The sequence below is a fragment of the Scyliorhinus torazame genome, chromosome 9, assembly GCF_047496885.1.
Source record: "Scyliorhinus torazame isolate Kashiwa2021f chromosome 9, sScyTor2.1, whole genome shotgun sequence".
Lineage (NCBI taxonomy): Eukaryota > Metazoa > Chordata > Chondrichthyes > Carcharhiniformes > Scyliorhinidae > Scyliorhinus > Scyliorhinus torazame.
This window is the reverse complement of record NC_092715.1, coordinates 96,010,931-96,029,376: the sequence shown is the minus strand read 5'-3', so window position 1 is coordinate 96,029,376 and position 18,446 is coordinate 96,010,931. Positions and strand designations below refer to the sequence as shown.

The following is an 18,446-nucleotide window of genomic DNA, read 5'->3' as shown; positions in this document are numbered from 1 at the left end:
GCAGAATAACCATTCATCTCCGAGCCTAACCAAGAAATACCCTCAGGTCGAAAATGCTCTTGAAATCACATTTCTTTCAACAAAACAACGAATCGTTTTAATGATGATGATTTCTGACATTTTTATTTAATTTTCCAATTGGATTAACCAGTAAACCGGTTTTAGGAATGGAGTACATCTTCGCCGTTAATACATTTGCTGGACCTTGATGCAGTAAATCAGTTGAAAGAGTTCCAGTTATCAGGTTACTTCCCAAGTTTGAAGCAATGTTTCCTCATCTTCAATGGGAAGTCTGTAGGCGGAAGTCACATATTCAGCGGAAGAAACAGTAGCTGTCAAATGAGTGGCCATTCGAGTCTTTGTGGGGTCCAGAGACATTACCAGGCCTATCGTATTGCTAATTCCAGACACAGTGACAGTCTGGACACTGGGACAGAGAAGTGAGAGCACCTGGTCATTCAGATATCTGCACTGAGAATTAAAATGGCGTGTCACTATCAAACATCCTTATCAGATGAGAATATTGAAACGAAAGTTCATTTAACTCAATTACTTCTTAACCTCAGCGCCGGGATTGTTTCAAACCCAGTAATCCCTCTTGGTTTTTTGGTGCAACTGGGAACAAAGCCTTCGAACCTTGCCTCCTTTTACCCACGCCAGACATCTGGGGAAAAGAGGAAAATTACCGTTTAGATCCTGATTAAACTTTACAGGGGGGAAAACGCGTTCCTTTCACATATATGAAATGTTAAAGTTTGTCCCATTTGAAATTGAAACAAAATTCATTTTTACTTCCAAGAATTTTTGACGTTGGGTTTCAGAACATTGGAAACTGGTGACTCTGAAGAAATAAAATGTCGTCCTTATCACAGGTGATAAAAGTACTACCCTCAAATTCAACCCTGGGAAAAGCGAGTTGTTTTTAAACCTGTCTCTAACGTTTTAATCCACCTTTAATCCAGAATTCCCGATTTTAGCTTAAATCTCAGGCAATACCCTAAACGTGTTTAATGCACGCAAAAATAAAAACTTTTACTTTTGAATTTGAAATATAGCATTATACAAATGCAGGCATGTTCCCCTCTCATTTCCTACCTGTGCAACAGGGTCAGGCGGAGCAGATCAGATTTCTCGCTTTTCTGGACTGAAAACCAGTTGTGAATTGCGCAATGAGATCTGGAATGTCAACATGTCGACCTGGACACAGTTTCAGAGTTATTATCAGTCGGTTTGTTTCATGAAAGAATCTCACAAATGTTTCACAATGTTGGTCTATAAGGATAAAAGTTCAAAAGAGAATGTGCTGTAAACAAATATTTATATCGTTTAAGATTTAAGTAGGACATCATGTCTCGATGCAGTGCCACTCCATCTAATAGGGAATGAGGGTATCCATCTGAAGCAAATATAAGTTTTATCTTTTGAAAAGAACTAGAATTATTGTCTACCTTATTTTCGAGATACCTGAAATGAAGTGAACATCATTTTTTGCAATAACGGTGAAGGATCCATTCTATCGCCCATAGATCTCTAATCGTACGACATACTGCAGGATGGGGGAACCTTTGACCCATATCAATATACGATGACCTATAGGCCTGAAGCAGTAACTCAGAACTCAATCACCTATCTGAATATGAATTAACATATAGCTAACGATTTCCAGCTATACTGTCCACATAACACCGCGTACAGATTGGTAGTACATGCAGGAGTGTTCTTCATTTCATTTCATTTCCCTGTGAAAATGTTTTTCTCTGAATAGCTTATATTTACGGCCAGTTGTTAAATTCTGTTGTGTAATAATTTGCATTCTTCCTGCCGTGATGCATGGGGCAGCCTGTACAAATCTGGTGGGCATCCTGTCAGTCCGCCGCGTTTGAGTAAAATTAGTGTCAATAATTGAAGGTAGGAACTAGTTTTAAAAAATGACTTAACTATAAATAATAAATACGATCGCGAAACCTATAAATGATAAGTTACAGGCCTCTTCATTGCTCAGCTGTGGGCTTGTTTTTCACTGAATTGTTCTCTGATGTTAGTTTATCGCAGGAAATAGGACTGGATATAAACATTGTGACTCCAAAAAGCTGACCTAGAAAGAAACGGATACTTGTCTCTCTATTCCCGTATTACTAACAAGTGTAGAATTATCTTTGTCCAACATTAAGAAATATAAAAACAAATACCTAGCTGCTGACAGGAGGCAAACATAAATGGTCTTCGTGACTGATAACCGATTAATAAATAGCGGGGCACACCTTGAAGTTCAGATGACATTCATATAGAGCTGACGTATTTATGCATGTATTGGAGCTATATATTAATTATGTGCTAATATACGTCAATGAAGTATAATCCATACGTCCTTATCACTTGTTGAAAGTGGTCAAGTGCATTGACAAGGATTGACAGTTTCTATCTGATAGCTAAGAAATATTTCATATGAATTCAAATGTTAAATCTGTGCCACCTTTATTAAGAATGTGAAAGATAATAATGGACGGTGGCCTCGTGCATGTGCCCGTGGAAAAACCTCACAGTGAGAATTATCAAGGTTGCTTATTACGTGATGGACAAAAATGTTTCATCCGATTACGGACCGAGCTTTCTTTATAGAAGTACACGAATGGAATCGCTCCAGTAAACAATCAGAACAGTTAAAAATACAAAAAAAATAGTTTAATGCACCTCTGATTGATTGACAGGCACTACTGAAGCACACGATAAAAGTTCTTGCAGATCTCCCAGTGTCAATTAAGCCATACGTCTGAATGCTATTAACATTAACTCTTGTGATTTTAACATATATTTTTATAGGCAAAAGCTTCACCTTTTAGATTCAACCTTTTTAGTTGCTAGTACTCTTCGTGTTTGTGAGTTTATTCACTGGATCAGTGACAGCTCTTTATTTGCATAATTATATGCTATAGTCTGAAGTGAAAACTAACCTCCAAATTTCATGGGTCACCAAGCTGCAACAATCAATGTTTTATCACGTATGCTAAGGAAAACCTAAGAAGCTCTATAAAGTTTCTTGGGGATTTGTTTTTTTTCTCTGTCTCTCGGAGAGAAAAAAAGAATATGTGTGTTTCTTCAAGAGATGTAGAAATCTTTACATAGCTTCTTAGTAACTGAAATCTATTACTCGGTGATAATAGAGATTAAAATGTACGTGGGGATTTCAGTCCTTTTACTTTTACTTCAAAGTAGTTCCGTAAAATGCGATTCGTCGAATAAAATAGCTAGCCAGATGCAATCGGGTTATATGCATTATTTCGTACAAACCAGTTTGATGAGTGATTTTAACTGCAGGTGTACTTTATAATGAGGTGGTTGTATATTTCATACATTACACACAATTCCAATTCTATTTTCAAATCAAAATCAGAATTTTATATATATAGAATAATTCTAACCGTATGTTCATTGCCAACAATTTTTAAATATTGGCGAAACCACGAAATTATTAGTTGATATTGGCCTCCCCTGCTAGTTACACTTTTGCATTTTCGATGAATATTTTCTCTAACCAAGCTCCGCTATTGAGAACAGCTCCTCAAACACGATTGTATTCATTTGGATTGTATTTTCAACTCACACGGATGCAATCCTCTTTTTTTAATTTGAGGAAATGTTAAACATGTAAATTTAGGTATACAAGTTATTTTATTGAAACCAAAATTGGTATCCGTTTCTTAAACTTGCTGCATTCTTGCCCGCACTGAGAACAAAAAGATACTGATTCGATATTTTGAAAGTAAAACATGAATTCACGGTCCAAAGTTAAAGAGTAAAATACTCTTCGTACCAATCAGAAATTAGCCAGGGTTTCTTCCCTAATCTCCACCTATCATCACTATTATACCGTAAAACTAAAACCATTGTAACTGCACATGAAGAGCACTGATTTTTCCGCACATTAATATACGGACTCGTTTGTCTGTATTTGATTTGGTATATTTGTATGTTTGATTTGGTATATTGCTATTAAAAGTATCCCTTTATCCATATGTACGCAGTTGTGCGCCTCTCATACACAGACCAGTACACTTTTCAAGGGCCGCTGAACATCTTAGGGTTTTGTACACATTTATGTCAAACTTAATTTGGATCTCTGTTTAAATTTGAACGTTTTGGTGACATTGCAGGATAAATCAGCAGATCACATGCCCTGAAATTGATCAACAACTGAAATGCCAAATTTCCGTTGGGGCCACTCTGATCAACCTTATGCCTGATTGATACGCAGCGGAAATTTGATCATCAACTGCACTCAATATCACTGATATATTCGCAGAAGGCCAATTTGGGCTATTTTCAAAAGTGCACTGCCTGTTATATCTGAAATTATACCGAAATACACTGTGCTGCATCATTGCAGATTGCGGGGGGTGGGGGCGGGGGTGGAGCGTCCCAATCTTAAATTGTATTAGCACGGATAGCCAAACTATTCCTATTTTAATGGGACAAATATGTTTACTATCTTTATACTGCTATCATCTACACTGTGGTAGGTCAAAGACATGCACACCAAGCAGGGTAGGAGACTGCGCAATGTTCTTGTAACGCATCTGGTTCTGCGATATTGTGGTCTTAAGGATTATGGAATGTGGCATTGCAGAATTAGCCAAATGACAGCTGTTGGTTACTTGCTGCTGCGCAGGTAAGACTGAAGAGGTGTTAGAAGATCACCTTTCTCTAAAGAATATGGCTGATGCTTCCTGCAGATTGGCGTTCTCTTCGCTCTTCTCCACCCAGGTCCCCGTCCCTGACCCTGATGGAGCTCAGGTAGTTTGCTCCTCTTGCTCGACCAACAGGCTCCAGACCAACACCTTCTTTCTTCCCATTCAAGCGATTCAGCTCTCAGCTCAGTGAAAAGTTTTTTTTTGTCTTGGTGCCAATGCTGAGAAGTAGCTGCATAGCTTCCAGCTTGTTACTACTCCACTCACTGTGTTTTCGGGTCGGTTTTATCTCACGTTGAAAGCAGAGTACAAGTTCCACAACACACTTCACTTGCACCGAACGAACTTTTTATTCCGCAAGACAGAATTGGAACGATATCCACAAGCTATTAATAGGGATTCCGAAGGGCCCCAAACAGCAGCGACAATAGTTGTGCGTAGTCTTGAAAACCCAGTATCTTACTAAACTGTCGCAAAATGAGATGCATTCGCTCTTACATACATCATATATTATATTTTAAACCAGACTTATAGTTAAAACTAAAATGATTTAACTACCGACGACTTCAGGGTCAAGGTTGATGCCAGTCCAACCCGCGCCAACATTCGCCAAATGGTTCTGCATCTCCACATTGATTTCCTACGGGCTACTGGACCTGAACTTTCAAATTAGAGTTAAATAAATCGACGTCTGGATCAACTCACACTGGTCTCTGAATAAAACATAAGTCAAATATCCATGGATCCATTGCATTTTGGTGCACAGGTGCCATTGTGCTCAAAGAGCTCGTTTTGAAACTAAATACATTTCAGCCAGTTGGAACCATTTTACTCAACTTTATCAGAGGAACACTTTGAATACACGAAAATAAACCAGACTTATTTTGTGCTCAATATGAGCGATAGCAATTTAATGCGAAAACAATAGAAGGCAATGGAGATTGGAACTGGACAGTCCAGTAAGGTTTACTTCCGACCCTTGTCCCCCCATTGTCCAAGATCTCCGATGACATTACAGCCAAATAATTAATCAATAGATTTAATTTCACGAAACTCCAACTCGTTTGAAGTGGATATTATTGACTGTAACATAAATGGATGCAATTTTACGTGATAAAATATCAAGCCCCCCCCCCCCCGTTGTCGCTATATTTGTCACCTCTGCTTTTGGACAGTATTTTAAAACTGTTATCGAATCAACAGCAACTTGGGAAGTCTGTTCCTATTCTGTGCACTTGTTTTAATATCTGGAGAGGTGGCCAAAGTGCCAAGTATTGATTGATTTTATTTACTCTGAAACATTTAACATCTCACAGAATGCAGAGGATATAGGCGACTCAGGAAACCAAACTGAAACTCTCGATATATCACTATATATCACATCTATATATGTGTTGATATTAAATATCAATGTTTGAAATATTATATGGGACACCGACATCAATTTCTATTTATGTTGTCCTGCCTTCTATTGGTCGTCCTTGTGTCAACTTATGTCGTTTAAAATGTAAAGGATAGTTTAAATATACCCATTTCTAGATTCTAGAAATAACTGTACTATTATTTATTATTTGTTCTACTCATTGCATTTGGATATTTACTGAGGTTTTAAGTTAGATATTTTACACGGAGCCTAACTTGTGAAATATAAATTCTCCAGCATAACATTTGAATACACAAACTATAGCTATAGGTACTTGATGTGGTTTAATTCATGGCATGACATTTTAAGCACGTCCTTATATATATATATATATATAATTAACATTGAATGTGAAAATCCAAAACACATCTGAGAACGTTGTTGTAAAATAATATGTGAGCAGAAGTTACTTGTCATCACAAGCAGTTCGCATCTATCTAAAAATTGAACGCCGTAGTTCAAAGAAAACATATTTAAGCTGCTGTCAGCTCTCGAAACAGAAAACCTTGGGGGGTGATGGCAAATGGAAACATTAAAGAGCAGAGCGCCATGTACCATTTACTTATTTACAACACGAGGGTGTGCATCCCTATGAATTGGTAGTGGGGAGATTGCAGAGTCAAACACCATTCAGTTACTGCAGTCTCAGGCATTGAGCGCTCGGCATTGAGTAGCACCATGGACAGCGCACTGCAGCACTGTCAGAAATCAGGCACTTTTCAGGCATATCTCTTGGCAAATACAGTAAAAGGAAGAAAAGTAAGGCCTTTACATCATAGCATTGTTAATGAAGGGCAGAAACAAGTGACTTTTTTGAATTCCTACAACTCCTTTATTATCTAAAGTTTGAATAAATATATAACATATAGCATCATTTGTACGCATGTTCCTCATATATGTATGTGTACACGTGGTAGCAGATATATTTCTCTAGATTCTGCTCTTTGGCCAATTGGGTCAAACTAGCTCTCGCTAGTTCTATCCTTGTTTTTAGTATTGTTTCTGTGTTTCGATTTTCTGCTTATTTTATTTCTTTTCAACCGCCTGATTCTACGACTTTTCTCTTTCTTTTTTAAATTCACATCACCTACTCCCTTTGTCTCCCCGTGTGTCTCATTAACTCTTGCAGTATTTAATATTTTAATATTCAGAAGCACTTTTCTGTATCATCTTCATGATGCACTTTTCTGCCTTTTTGGTTGACTTCTCTTCCTGGGACGTTTAATTTTCACTGCGTTTTCGAAAATATTTCCAACTAAGCCCTTTATTGTTGGTTACGATTTTGTTACCATTCAGAGACTGACAGAAGCTTTAAATTGAAAATATATATTACAATTCAGAAAGTTTTATTGGGGCTTATTACATATGTATGTACGTATGTATGTATATAGGTATATAAAGGAAAGCTGTAAAATAAAACGTTGGTACTAGTGACCTTACTTAATCCAGAAATGAAGTATCTGTTGAATTACACCTGGAATGTATGAACGGATTTGCTTTTGGGCAGGAGTTGCAGCTTCCCGACAGCTTGTTAATTAAAGCCCCCTGGAGATGAGCCTCTGGAGCCACCGTCCGTATCAAACTCGTGCTAAATATCCAGATCCTGACAGCAACCCAACAATATTCAGCATTAAAATAAAAAGAGCAAAATGAAAATATCCTAATCTATTCCCCTTCCCACTTTCTCTTCCTGAATCCGAATTGCTGCCCAGGTTCTTCAAACAATCTTCCACCAGTTAAAATCTATGTAGCAAACAGGAATCGGCAGCCATCAGCCTTGCTTGTTCAATTCTTTTCCAAGTATGAGAAACTTGCTTTCAAAATTAAAATGTAAACTTAGAATTTAATTTTGCTTTCTTGATACTAGGATCATTCATAGGTTATCTACGCGAATCTTTTAAATCATGCAAAAGGAGTGCATTGCACAATACTGTACATTCGCTATTATATTTGTATTCATATATATATATGTTCATCGACCTGTTGAATTGCGTGACTTTAATCATTTTATACAATTGTTCAAGAGAATTGCTTGAAGAATGGTCGCACAGTGTCTGAAATGCTTATATCTTACATATTGGACAGATCGGTATTTACCTCCCGTTCTCGCAAATAAAAATCCTGAGCATTAGGATAACATTTCACAAGCGTTTGGCCATTTGAAGATTTATTTATTTTAACTTTGCAACAAACACGTTATCTTGTTTATTTCCTCTGTGATTAACCACTTCAAATAGCAAGCCTTCTTCCTTCTATTAGCCTTAGATCTTGCTTCACCAGCTCCGGCTAGAGACAGGCTTGTCATCTGTCCACTGAACCTGGTTAAACCCTTTTCACCTGGCCACTTTTTTCTCTTGCAACCCTTCAAAGTCATCCCTAAATGGCTTTTGTTCTATGTAGATCATTTGTCAACGTCAAAGATGGACTTGCTTCTATTTAGTGAAAGCAAACTGCCCACTATATGGTGATGCTATAAAAAGAAAAAGCTTCCTTGATACTTTCATGGAAATCAATATCATATCCCAAATCTTTACCAAATATATGAACCGCTTTCAAAACTAATGAATTTATAAAAGGCAATACTTCTTTCATCGATTGCGATTTTTAAATTGGAGAAATTGAAAGTGTCGCATCAACATTTATATTAGAATAACCTCTGAAGAAATCGTTCGACTCAAATTATTGTATTGTCAGAAAAACCCCAAAATACATGATATTTTCATGCCAGTATTATCCCTTCAGTAAAACGCAAGTCTTTTGTCACGAAATAGGCCGAAACAGGGGTATTATCGCCTAATAACCGTGTTGCATAATGGTTTATTTCTATTCTTTGATGTGAATAATAACATTGGAACACACTGGTTTCTAATAACTGATAATATCAATCTTAAGATATTGCCGTTTGATCTCAGACAGAAAATCCGTGTGTAAATTGAAAAGAAAACTGCTCCTTAGCACAGCACTGATTTTTGCGTTCCCAATGCTGCTCTGAACTGCGTCTATTTCACTTGGGTTAATTTCATAATGCACATCAATTGTAATTTTGCCTAATTTTCACTCCCAAAAGGAAGTACCGTATAAAAATTGAACAAGAACATGCCATACCGATGACTTTAAAAAGTCCAGTGGCAAAGGTTCGTTTCTCGATATTTTTTGTACATTTTAAACTGGCACTGGGAATTTCTAAAATCAAAAACCAGAGCAGAAGTTTTTCCAAACTTTTTTCAAGCTCCTTTCAGATTCGATCCCTTCCAAAATATCCCAAATCTATTTAGTTCATGTGTGCACAGCAATCGTTAAGATTTTAACAGATGGAACCATTTTGCTTTGGAGATTTCCTATCGAATCATGGCTTTAATGACACAGATAAGCTGGCATAATTTCAAATACAATTTCGCCGGGGAAAGCAAACAGCAACGATAATATATCCCATATTGCTGTCTTAATTCTAAAAAGTAAAATTCCATCCATTCACTTGTGGATGAGAATCGTGTTAACGTTGTTACTCTGGCAAGGCATATAAGGAAGATTGTCATTCAATATCTCACGTTGAATTAAAAATCCATATTGAATTAATGGGTCTCGTCATTTTTTATGTTAATATTAATTAAGGTATCTGAAATATATTACATAAAAATTGATAATGAACAATAATTTTAACCCATGGCGTTTTTTTAACAGGATATTTAACCAGCCAATAAATCGAATTAACCCTGTATTTACTTGGCTGTCCACAGAGTTGGCAGTTGCTGTGGGAGGATGGCCTGGTGTTGCAGGTGTGCAGTGGCCGCTATGCAGGCTCCACTCCCCGGCTGCCGCGCGGTGAGATTGCAGACGCGCCACTGCACCACGATTACTGCTCTTTGCTCTGGGTTTCCAGTGCCACCTTGTTACAGTGCAGCCGCGGCCGGTTCTGCTCGGCTTTCCGTTTCACGACAGTGAACGGGAAGCAAGTGTAAAATTCCGAATCAAATGCAAAATAGCCACGAACAAAGAATGCGATTGAAACGCGTGACCGATATTCAGTTACCTCAGCTTTTACGGACCAGTTAGGTATGATTGCAAAACTAACGGGCGAAACCTTTTGCGTTTTCACATAATGTTCGACAGATCGATTCGGTTATTTCGCGCAAAATACGCCTCTGCATTACCAAGCACATTGAAACAGATTGATTAAAGCAGTTTAAAAGTTAGATTGATTGCAAATTTATTGAACGCAGTTTGCAATGCCCCGTTCAGCCACGACTCACTTTTAAATTATACAAATAGGGATCCACACATGATATTTTTTTAATGCAGCCGATCTGTACTTAGTATTTACTTTAAAAATCTGATTAATATGTTTGATCAACAACATATAATTGATGGGGTGTGAGCGAAAATGAACCCCCCCCCCCCCCCCCGCCCCCCGCAGACCGTGTAGAAAAGAACTATCGGGTCGCCGCTAACGTGCAAGTTAGTCATTTTGTCTGACCCTGGAATCTGGTTTCCATTTACTTCAAACTGAAACTCGTTCCCATTTATTTGCTTGTTCTTTTTCTAAGTTTGAAGGGAACATCCGACGCGAAAAGACTAATTCTGCGATCTTTATTCAAAGCTTCATTTGATATTACAAATCGAATTTTTCTGCCAGATCGATAAATACAATTAGTTCCTGCAAACCCCCTGGCAAATCACGTTTACCAAAATCTGATGCATTTCTGTACGGGAAGCTACTTCCATGTTTATCAATTGCAGGCAAATATTGTACTTAGCGCTCGATTGGGCAGCGTTAACTGATTCTAAGTCGAAAAAGTTCTAGTGCAATTAAAAATGTACTGAGCTCATGGTTAAGCGATCAATAATTAACCATGCCGATCTCGAGCAAGGCAGTGTTACTGCCGAATAAGTTCTCAGGTTGTTTGAGATGTTAAGTGGAGAATTGAATGACAAAATGTCCAGAAGGTGAAAATGATTTATTATAAATGTAGGGTGTGTCATTTCAATGGCATTTCATATCCATGGATGATAAAACGTATCACATGCAAGTGCGTTTATTGTTTAAAATATTTTTGACCATTGTGAAGCATATGTGACAATAAGGTCTCAAGTGCCTCCAGCTACAGATGTGTTTTTTAGTGCGAAATCTAATAAAGCTAAACAATAATTGGGCTAGGAAACTAATACATTGTGATCTACATCGACTGTGCATTTGTGGGGGGATCAAACGCGATGTAACGAACTGGGCTGTGTGATTGTATTAAAATCTAAAACACCCGGACAGCTGTGCATGTGCGTGAAAGTGTTTAAAATAAATGTTAAAGCAAAACAGCTTGAAACAAATGTTTCCGTCTCCTCCTGCAGTTGGAGCTGTGTACAGCGCCATCTAGCACTCAAGTTCCGAAACTACATCGCAGCACCAGGGGACGAGTGGAACAGTCCCTGAAGATCACAGCACTGCACATTTAGACAAACAATCTAACAACTATGGAAAGACTGCGTGAACATTCATCAATGGGATACATAGGGACAAACATCTAGCACTTGTAAACCTTTTAAGCAAATATGATATTTCAAAGGGTCAATCATTGGCATCTAATTGTGCACGATACATACATTTATGTAAAGGTGGTTAGCTCTGGTATCTATCTATCTATCTGTCTTGGTTTCATGAATGTAAACATTGTGCAGTTATCGCAGACGAACAAGCATTGTGTCTTGTAGCTGGTAGAATTTATTTTGAATAATGTTTTGAAACACAAATAACAATCTACAAGATGGACTCTCTTCGAGTTGAAATACATTGTCATGAAGAGAGACACGTTGCTATCCGATGCTCCTAATTAGGTGGCTGAACGGTGCTTGCAGTGATCTGAGGTTCATGAATTTACTTCCTTAAAATATATATCGTGTAAATGTATTAAATGTCAGCACTTAACTTCTGTGCTACGGAAAAAGTCTGATGAGTATCCTATTAACTAAAATGGTATCTGCCCTCTGCAATATTTTAATTCAGTTATCTTGCAATTATACCTTTACTCATATCAGGTGGCAGAGGGGATATAAGGAAAACGTTCCCAAACAACTCGAAGTAGTGTTGATCCATCTTCCCATGAAACAAGGTGAAGGAAAACCTTAGTTGGATATTTCGCCTTGCTATGCCAAGTCTCTCAGTGAGGTGCTTTAAGATAGTACACAAAGCCTATGTAAAATATAACTCATATTCGGCACTTGAAGCGTTTGCCTTTTGCCTATTTTAATAATAATCTTTATTATCACAAGTAAGCTGACATTAACACTGCAATGAAGTTACTGTGAACTGGTTTATCAGAGATTAATGTGCATATTCGATTTATTTTTTGCATTGAATGTTCATGAAAACCTTCTATCCTGCTAGGTTCAAGTCGAATCGAAATAGTTTGTTTGGTCTTGCAGCACGCAAATTGAAATTTTAAAAGGGAACAAGCCAACGTTTTGTTTTGGAATATATAACTGTGACTGCAGTCTTCTTCGCACTAAGTTGGCTGCTATTAAAATGTCTCTAGAAATGTAAGACATTTTATTTTCATAATCACATTGCACAGACAGTTAACTATTAAAAGGGGGGGGGGGATATTGACACTGAATCACAACTCATTAGTTCATACAACATTACAAACGATGCCTGGTTTTATTTTCTTGAATATTATAATTATTTCATCTTGAAGTTGTTAGCAGCACAGTGACATAACTGGTGTGGTGCATCTAATTTCCTCAGAGTTAACCTCTGCTCATTTTTCTACTCCAAAGTTCTGGGATGGTTTATTATAGCTCAAGATTTTGTTTAACAGAACTAGTAAATGTACACAACCGGAATCACGAACTTTCACGTCAATTAATCACCTGGTCCTTCGCCTAATTCAATGGGAACAACATGCCCGCAAATGTAACACAGTTATAAACCTAGCGCTGTATTGCCCAGCAGCCCCTACTTAAATGGACTGAAATTGTGGTCGAACTGCGCCAAGAAACGTCATGGGGTCTTATTTGGTAGATATGAGGAGGAGGGGGGTAATGGGGGGGGGGGGGGGGGCGGGGGTGTTACAGCGACCGAACAAAGGATCGAAAAGACAACTAAAATATCAGACATACTGTCTACCTCACACCTCATTTTAAGACTAATAATCGCGGTTTCTATGGTAATTATCTCTGTTCTCTTCCTTCAGGTATTCATGGAAGGGCACGTTCATATTCTGTTATTATTTTGACCAGGCATCCGTAATAACTCTCATGTGTGAATCCAATGGAAACAAACACTTTTAAAACAATACGCATCTACTTACATTCTCCCCACATCAAAAGTCACAGCAGAGAGAATGAGATTCAGCATTATGCTAAGGAGAAGACTGAGAAAATTGCTGCAATTTGAAGCGACAATGACAATAACCTTCAACTGAAGCCTCGTTTACAAAAATCCAAACTAGCTCACTGAAATGTAAAGAAAATCACATCATAAGCTTCGAATACATACAGATTTCAGAACAGGCTAATCGCCAATAGACAAAGGCATATCAGTATAACTGTACACCAATATGTTAGAACACGGTGAATGCAGAGTGTGGAACAACATCGGTTAATAGCATTAAAAGGCAAAGAACATAGATGCCAGCGGCACTAAGCTTTATTCCTGCAAAACGTTAGAAAGTATTCTTCTAATGGTTTCGTGGCAGAATAGATGTCATTAATTGTTTCACAGAAATTGTTTGATTTCTCCTTTATGTTTTATTGGTCTGTGTTGGTAAATGAATGGAGGATGGTACAGAAAGAAGATACGGCAACAGAAGTGAGATCAATTGCAAACATTATAAAGAGACTGCTTAACGTCTGTCGAAATGCTCCCTTTAGTAAAAGGTGTTAACTGGATGCTGCCGGCGCTTTAATATTTGCAATTCCATATAAGGCAGACTGCAAATTAAATATTCTGCAGGAGATGAATAAAAAATTACAGTTTATATTGAAGGTGCGTACTGGCCCCTGTTGTACAGTTTTGCAGTGTATAATTGTATAGTTTTAGCAAGAGTGCATTGTGACAGCACGTCTTACCTTAACACTCTCATCTATATATCAAACATCCCCACTTGCGAAATCTCTGTGGAGCTGAACGCAGGGGATTTTAAACTTTCTTTGATGTGGTTCGTAAAAAAAAAACTGAGCTTCACCTGAATGTTTTGCTCCCCCTCCTCCTCTTGTTTCTTATTAAAACCACCACATTCCTTCTGTCCAATGATAGCTTATTAAACTGTCCTTTGTCCTTCCTTCTTCTGTCTTTATAATGTTATGGAAAGCGTGAGTTAAATTTTCACACAGCAATCACGTGCGAAGTTCGGAGGGACATTAATGTATAATCCGAAGAGCAACAATTAGTAAACCGAGTTCAACTGTCTGAATGAATAGCAAAGAATAACCAGCGAAACCTTCTGCGTCCTCCACAGAGAGAATATTTGAAATATGTGCAGCATTTGAGTCGTTACCAAACATGAGAAGACTACTCGGAAGTGTCGGTCTGAAGTTAAATAATCGTGATAACACAAAGGCTGGTTAAACTGTGAATGAAACTTTCTTATAAACTTTAGTTTGAGCGAATTTTCGTAGCTCGCCTTTGTACTTAAGACTCCCTTTCAGAAAGTGAGTATTCACAAAGACGTCTCTAAATAGTGCCTTGAAAGGTGTTCACATGAGGACACTGTCTCCTTTCTGGTAACAGAGAGCGAAGATCTGACAGGTTTTGTTGTCAGTAGTATAGTGAGAGCTTTGTAAGATATTCGTTTCTCTTTCTCTAAATGCTCCAACTTAATAAAGACCCCCTGTCTTAAAGCGTGCATGCCCCTGCTGTCTCTGTCCACCCTATGTCCAGTCTGTTCCTAGAACCCCCCACGTGATGTCTGCTAACATAATTTTAATGATTTTGTCAACGTACACAGAATTAATTTTCATAAAAATGCAAAACAGACAACGTCCTTTGCTAGTATGGTCTTAGAACCTCTTTAAATGCTCCGATGTTGAGTAAGAAAGGCTGCCCCTTGACTCTAAATTCATCCCATTTCAAAAGAAAGGGTTTCAAACCTGCAAAAAAATTCCCCCCATTCAGATTAGGAGCGTTTATTTCTTGCTTGGCCTTTGAACAGAGAGGTCATGTCACTCAGAAAAAGGGCTATTCCTTCCCTTTCCCTCTCCCCCTCCCCACAGCCACAGCGGTTCACTCACTCTCACTTTAAACAAACGTCGGTCCGGGCTGGCTTTAAGGCAACATGCTACAAAGATTAAAGCTTTGGCTTTTTACAAGAAGACGATGTGCTTCTGTAATCATAGCAACGGTATGTAGGCCACAAAGTGCTACCAAAAGCTAGTGATGTCCTCCCTGGAGCGCTCAATTCTCAGGCTTGTAGGATTTTTATCGACTGTTGCTGCTTCGCTCTCTTGCAAGTCTCTCTATGAATTAAAATTAAAAATGGCTGACTCAATATCAGCAATAAGCCAAATATATTAAAGTGTGGGATGTGGCCGGCAAAGAGTCATTACCTGGCGCATCTATATTGAAAAGCCTCGCTTGCAGCTTGCTGTTGAAGGTATTTTCTGTTTGTTTTTCATTCTTTCTCTCTTTTTTTTTTACCGACTTGCTTGCTTATGCAGGAAAATGTATGTTGACGGGAACGTTTAGTAGTGGATTATTTACGAGGGAATCAGAGGGTCAAGTTCTGGTCTAAGTGGCACATCTGCGAAACATTGAGGCTCCTAATTCACCAAAGGCTGCACGGCTTTTATTGTAGACATATTGGGGAATTAGTAAGAGTCCGCGTCCCCCTTTTCGCAAGGGGGAGGGGACTGATTATATCATGATGTATTGCTGGCTACACGTTCAATCTGGAGCGCTGCAGCTAAAACGAGAAGACGAGAAAAAAACCTAACAAAACAATCTAGCCATCCATTATGAAGAAAAATAGGAGCCATGCTGAGAAATTAGGTAAATAAATTCTAAATTAGAAGAATATTAGCCACAACATCATTCACTCAGCTCCACGCCTGTCTGTACTGATGTGCAATTAAATTAAAACAAATTCACATTTGAACATTTGCTGGTTGTGGTACAGTTTATGAGTTTTTTTAAACAAAATCTTTCTCAGCCTCTCTTAGCTTTGTTATAGCTACGATATAGCAACACTGGGTCTCTGGGTTTACGCAATATTAAATCTAAAGAACCATATGAAGGGTCTAGCTTTTTGTCATAAAACTGTCCTGAATGTCCTAAACGTATGTGTGCCAGTTCATCAATTCCTCTTCCCTTTACAGCGTTTCAACGTTCACAATAGACCCACCTCGCACATGTCATTGCAGGAAAGGCAGATGCTTTTTTTTTCCACGTATCGTACTGGCTGGTTATACAGCGGATACGGTGTTACGTTGCAAATGTTCCAGCCCGCGCATATTGTCATGCTACATGATTTCTACTTCGGATATATTAAACTTCAGGGAAATTGGAGTGTAAATCAGGTCTAGCAAACCAACATCTGTGATTTTTTTTTACCTCGGGAGAAATGACTAAAATGCTCAGATGGCGTCTCCCTTCGACCCCATTGAAAACGGTATCGTTGTGGAGTGTATTTCTAGATTTAGTTACGACCCAGTACATAATCGTGGATCTGCATTAACGAACAATACAATGTAAAATGTGCGCGCAGTTTTTGAAAAAACATTTGGGGAAAAGTGAACAGGTTGATATTTTAATCCTCTGTCAGTGATTTGGATAGTGACAGTTCAGTATGTGGGTTAGTGGTGTATATATATATTAATCTATAGAGGGAGCGAGAGACCGTTATTAAATGCAAGCGCTGTTGACTAAGCAATGTGACTATTAAAATAAGGCACTAATAAAATTGGGCTCAGCATGGTGTATAATTGCAACAGAATGTTTCCAAATAACTTTTAAAGAGATAGTTGATCATGGAGTCAGATCACGGATCGGCTGCTGTGTACTTCAAGTGCTGCGGCACTATGGACGAAAACCCAGGTGTTTGCACCCCCTCCCCCATTACTCTACTCGTGTTAAGTTTTCCACATGTGAATGTGGTGAAAATAAGAAAAGGTCATCTCAATCACACCATGGTCCATACCTAGTGTGGCCTACGCAAGAAGGGGGCCTTTTCCATATATATTGTAACAAATATGCGCACATACACGTCTTGTACTCTGCAGAGGATGTCTTTCAAATGTATTGACGTCATTGTTGGTGATCAGAGTGCATAGCAGAAGGAATCTCCTGACATTCCCACTGACTCTTCAATGTTTCATTCTCTTTACACTCACTGTACACAAGCTGCAGAGAAACTCCAGCCGAGGCCATCGCCTGTGTCTGTCAGATCTTCAAGTGAAACCTCTCCACTCTGCGCTTATTCAATCTTTCCATTTACTTTACCATTCACTGAACCCCGGGTCTGCAAACAAAAGCCCCCTTCTCTCACCCCAACAACCCCCCCCTCTATAATCGCCATCCTTCTCACGTGTTCTCGTTTGTTGTATTCTTGCCTTTAGAGTCTTCTCCAAACCGTTTTATATCAATTTATACTTTTTAAAATATGTAAATTTGTGAATTCACCTACTCACTGCTCCATAACTGTACTGTTAAAAAATAATACCGCTGTTCTTCATCACTTTTTGCAAACTCTTTTTCCCATCTCGCTCTGCCTCTCTCCCTCCCTCTCTTTCTCTCTCTCTCACACTCACACCCAAACATATACAAATAGCGCTCAGATGCAAATGCCACGTGTTGCTACATTTGTACTTAATGACAACCTAAATCCAATCTCAAAAGAAATAAAACTCTTACTTTTTGCAGACTTTCCCTTCTGGCCGCTGCCTCCTTTTATTATGTGTGCTAGATTTCTTCCCTGTGAAAAAAAAGCCTGGGGTTTTGGATGGAATCTCGGTGCTGTGTTTTTTTTTAGAAGGGGCTACGCTCCCCATACCCAAAGGCTCCCAGTTAAGTGCAGATTGAGACATATCGGGTTCCTTATAAAAGGATCATTTCATGTGGGAGGTTGGACACAAAGTTTGGACTCGTGACTTGCATTCCTGAGCGACATGCATATTTTAAATCGACAAAGCAAGCGAGGAACAAGGCTTAGAGAAGAAGGAGGGGTGTTGGGGGGGGGGGGGGGGAAACAACTTTGAAAATAAGTTTCTAATCGATAAGAATCTTGGTTTCGAAAATTACAGCCAAGCATTGCAATACCATGGGTAAAGCAGGACTGTAAACTTGGAGAGTTCTGCTTCAAGTGCAGATGTTGTTTTGTTCGCCAAAGACATTAAGCATGGTTAGGACCAAC

General features: G+C 38.5%; 1 long non-coding RNA gene across 6 annotated transcripts; it reads right to left on the bottom strand.

Moving 5' to 3' along the window:
* Nucleotides 1–95: 95 nt before the first annotated feature.
* On the bottom strand, nucleotides 96–18,157 carry LOC140429382 (uncharacterized). Of its 6 annotated transcripts, none has more exons than XR_011949063.1 (3): nucleotides 17,948–18,157; nucleotides 1,096–1,272; nucleotides 96–664 (listed from the first exon to the last, which is right to left on the bottom strand). It is a non-coding gene; the product is annotated as an uncharacterized lncRNA (long non-coding RNA). The 6 variants fall into 6 exon arrangements; XR_011949068.1 differs by having other exon boundaries at nucleotides 1,096–1,197; nucleotides 17,948–18,156; XR_011949065.1 differs by lacking the exon at nucleotides 17,948–18,157 and adding an exon at nucleotides 14,286–14,468.
* Between the last annotated feature and the right edge of the window lie 289 nt (nucleotides 18,158–18,446).